Here is a 4747-nt window from a genome sequence, read left to right as displayed (position 1 = left end):
AAAGCCTTCAAAAGCACCCCACCTCAAGCTCTAGAATCCGACTCAGGGGTGACCATTGCAAGTAAGGCTTAGTTGCAGTTGTCTATGGTTAGGAGGAGAGTTGTAGTCCCGATCTTAGTTGTCAAACACTCCAATTCATAAGATAAGTGAATTTTCTAACTTTTTTCTTTTGAATGTCTGAAATATGGTCTCTGTGTTGGCTTCAGGACTATATTGATGTTCAATTGATGTTCAACTGTGTGGTTTATGACTACAATTCAATTGGGAAAGAGAGTCCTTGTTTAACTGTTGGATGTTGATCTCCTTTTGGTCTCCTTGGGCTTTGTATGCTTTATGGTTGCTTTTATGAGTTTTGTTACATTTATTGGTCCCTTAGAAGAGACCTATAGGTCTATGGAATGAGATCGGATTGTTTTTCTATAAATCGTTAAGCATAAAATAGACCATAGACTTTTGAGAGGTTGAATGAAAAAGTGTCGGTACTACGTCTTACATTTCAGCCATCGAAAACCTAGGATGAGTAATTTGGTTGTAAGCTCAGAAGGGATAGCGCCAGCGCGTGACTCATAAAACCTTAATGGAGATGGTCGAGTTCCGGATAAGAAAATTATTAAACAATAAATATCATAATATGCCATATAGATGGGAACAAACATATTGTCATCTATTACTTCATAGATTCAAATCAACCTATAAACATACTTCTATGACTAAGTTCGCTTCAATTTGATCACTCATGATCTAAAGTATCCTTAATCGAATTGTTGTAATGATATTCCAATTGACGCGTGTTGCCAAACTTCATCTCCTAACTTAATAATTCCTTCCACAAGAGAAAATTAATCCACACTTTCACAACTAGAAAATGCATCATATAAATAAGAATAATCGTATGAATTAGTATAAAAAGTTATGTACCTAATAATGGATCATTAAGTTGTCTTTGAAAATCACAAAGCTATCAATTATGAGGTCATATCATCCAATTACTAGATTTTACAAAAATTTATTACCAATTTCAAATTCTTAACATACAACTACTCAAAATAATATAGGTGGAAGTCCCATGTAATCTATTCAACCTATGGATATATGTATCATGATCACAATATTTCATTGGCATATCTTAAATATATATCTTAGCTATAACAAAATAAAGGTACAACAATAGTTTGTCTCCTTGGGTTATGCACCAACACAAGTTTTCTTCAAATCCTTGACAAGCGATTATGAAAGAGAAGTACATATAAGAAATTTTTTTAATTTGTTTTTAATTTTTATTTTTTATTGTGAATATATGCATCATAAACACAATTTCAATTCTCATAAATGAAAGAAGGATTTGCATTTACAACATTAAAAAGATATATAATAGCCAATTTTGATCTTGATTTGAAAACTAGGAAATTATTCTTTAAATTAGGATAATAAAAACAAGGATTCAATGATAGTCATGGAATATAATTTATGGTATAATATTCATCATATTTAGATAATATTTATCCCAACTACACCAATGCTAAGAAACAAAACAAAATAATAAAACCCATATGCCAAAACACAAAAAAGGTTTCACAAAATTTCTTGAAAATAGGTATTTTTTTCTTACTTTTCATGTAAATAAGCCACTACAAGAACCACTTATGAATTGCCTTAAGGAAAGAAGCATGGATATCACTATTGTATTTTCTACAAGGAATGAGCACCTCTACACCCTTAAAATAATACAAACTAAAAGATTTTACATGTAATCTTGCATGCACCTTCCAAGATTGGGTTTTCCTCTAGGGAAACAGATTAATCCTAAAGGTTTAATCGATGTCTCTAATTATGGATTAAATTATTCAATGCATAAAAGAAAAGTATTCCACTCTTGAAATGAAAATCCATTGGAATTTTCTTAATAATTTGAGAATTAAAGAGAGAATAGTTTCCGAAAATTTTGAAATTGACTACCTTTTGCTTTTAGTGTGTTGAAGCTCCTCCACTCCAAATTTCCACTCCACTTTTTCTCCAAAAACGGCTTTAAGGATTTGCTCCAAAATGTTGGAAATATTGAGAGGGGGTGGAATCAATATTTCACTTCAATTAGTTAATTTTAACTTCACATAGCATTAATTATCATTAGCATTAGATTAAATCATAAATCAACAACACCATTCAACAATGCACAACATCAAAGACAAAATATAAGATATTTTTAGGTGGAAACCATTCCCAGAAAAAAACCAATAAATGCTTTTAATATAGTTGTTTAATGATTACATAGGAATGTCCAACTTCTAAGATTTCTCCAGTAACCACTGGATGGAGGTTTCAACCCTCTTATTTATCAGCTCCAACTGAAAGGATGCTCCAACACCCTGATTTACCAACTCCAAATGGAAGGATGCTCCAACTCCTTGGTTTTATCAACTCCAACTAAAAGGATGCTCCAACACCCTGATTTACCAGATCCAACTGGAAGGATGCCCCAATGCCTTGGTTTTATAAGCTCTAGCTGAAAGGATGCTCCAACACTCTGCAAGCTCCAACTTGCCTTAATACCACCATGTCACCCTAAAGTGTTCTCAGGCTCCAACCTGAAGGAGACTCCAATCTCCACCTTGCACCACCTAACCACCTTGAATATAAAAGATAAAAGAATAAGATTGATTATGCTAAACGCGTTTCCCAACACTTGATCATTGTAAAATACAACCTCTACTATGATCACTATCCAAGTGCATCAAGTCATTTTCTCAACATGTCAAACCCTAACAACATAAAAAATAAGGTTATGATCATTAATAGTATCAAGCACTCGCAACAACATAGACTATTATTGTCAATCCTGAAAGCATACATCTTTTACTCTTACATTGTAAAAGCAACACACATAACCCTGGTCTCTCTATAATACAATGTTAACATCACCAACAGTAACATATTGACAATACAAGGCTCATCATGGAAATTGTGTCACCACTATAGACTAGAAGTCTTGCCACTCAATCATATTGCCATGAGAATTTCTTGTTACAAACCTTGAACTTAATTTCTAACTTATACTTTGATCATTTTCATCATCATTCTTAAGCAATATCTCTCGACATGCATCACTTCCTCAGATCAACCCTAATACTTTGTTCAACAGTGCTTGGTCAATGTAATATTGCCACAACAAAAATGCCTAATGCAGTCATCCTATAGCCACACAGACATATTAAACGACAACCTGTATCTAGAAAATGCACTGGTCATAGGTACAATGGATTTAGCTTTCCAATGCACAGATTTACATACCTTAGATTGCACTCCCAATCTCAATGTTAGCTTTATATATCAAATCACTATGTTCTTGATCCTTTGCCAAATGCTATAGGTAACACACTTTGTGTACATAACTTTTTCATCGGCTTGATATTACACACTCTAACGAACAACAAATTGAATACAAATTTAACATTCTCTCCAATAAGTAGTCTACTCAATCAAACATTTCTCATGTAATAACGTCATGAAAATACATAAAACATCAAGTTTTGACATTAGTATAACAATCTCTTACAGATAACCATACTCAACTATGCTAGTGCAGGGATATACATTCAACCAACATGAATAAAAGGCATAGGTATGAGCTCTCAACCATTTAGTACCTCTATCATTAATCTACAAAGACATTGACAACATAAATAATACACAGTATCTGCCCCACATACACAATAATGCCAGCACATGAAAGTTGTGTGAACACCTTGTCTTCAATCTCTACCAAAGTCTCCGTGTTGTCTTAGCCAATCAATCTCCATAATAGCCTAATGGTGTATCTCTATTACAACAAACCCAATTATTCCATTGATCAAATGACAATAAGGTCTAATTAGATTTGCAATGAATGTAGACAATATTCTTGCCTTCAAAACAATACTTTTGTCATCAACATAGATCTTTCACTTCAAGTACTGGACAATTTCATACATACTCCTTTGTTCTTTTCACAACTACAAGACATACATCACTATTCATCACTCATACTCTACCCCAAAGTATTCCTATGCTTCAATAAGTTAACACACTACTACTTATGATGACCTTCAATCTTTGCTACCTTTTGAAAGTAGACTTAAAATCCTTAGATCAAGCCCTAACTAGGGAAACCAGTCACATGAAAACAAACCCTATATTTATGATATTGAGCAGATTTGTGTTAGTGAAAATGATTGCCATGGCTATGAGGCCAAACTTGTGCTTCTATAATAGTTTTCAAGAGGAAAAAACAACAATCTAAACCAACAAAAATCCTCCCAAAAAAATGCAAAATATTTGTGCCCAAAAACTTTGTTGAAAACTCAACCTAGAGTGAATAAGCCACAAAGATATCACCACAATTTTATTTCTGCCTTAGGTCTAAAAGAAAGCCTTAGGGTAGGATTGGATTAGGGTTAAAATGAATTCATAAATACATTGGATTAAGCAAATATTAGCCACAAATTATTCCTTGAAAGTATTCCAAAATAGGTATGACAAAAGGTGTTTGGATCTACCTTGATAGTCCAAAATAAGCCTCAGCTAAATAGGTCTAAATTACTCCATTCAAGTCTGCAAATTAATACACAGGAAAGTCTTCAAAATATTCACAAAATCAATGAATATGGCTTGTAATTTTCAAAACATAGAGGGCCAAAATGCTTCAGACGATCATTGCATATTAATGAAGTGGACACTCTTATCCTAGGGCCAAAATTAGGCGGCAGGCCCTGCA

This window comes from Pinus tabuliformis, chromosome 1_2, assembly GCF_031772625.1.
Source record: "Pinus tabuliformis cultivar Carrire ecotype Pingquan chromosome 1_2, CPIR1, whole genome shotgun sequence".
Taxonomy (NCBI): domain Eukaryota; kingdom Viridiplantae; phylum Streptophyta; class Pinopsida; order Pinales; family Pinaceae; genus Pinus; species Pinus tabuliformis.
The sequence above is the reverse complement of the archived record's forward strand: the minus strand, read 5'-3'. Positions refer to the sequence as shown.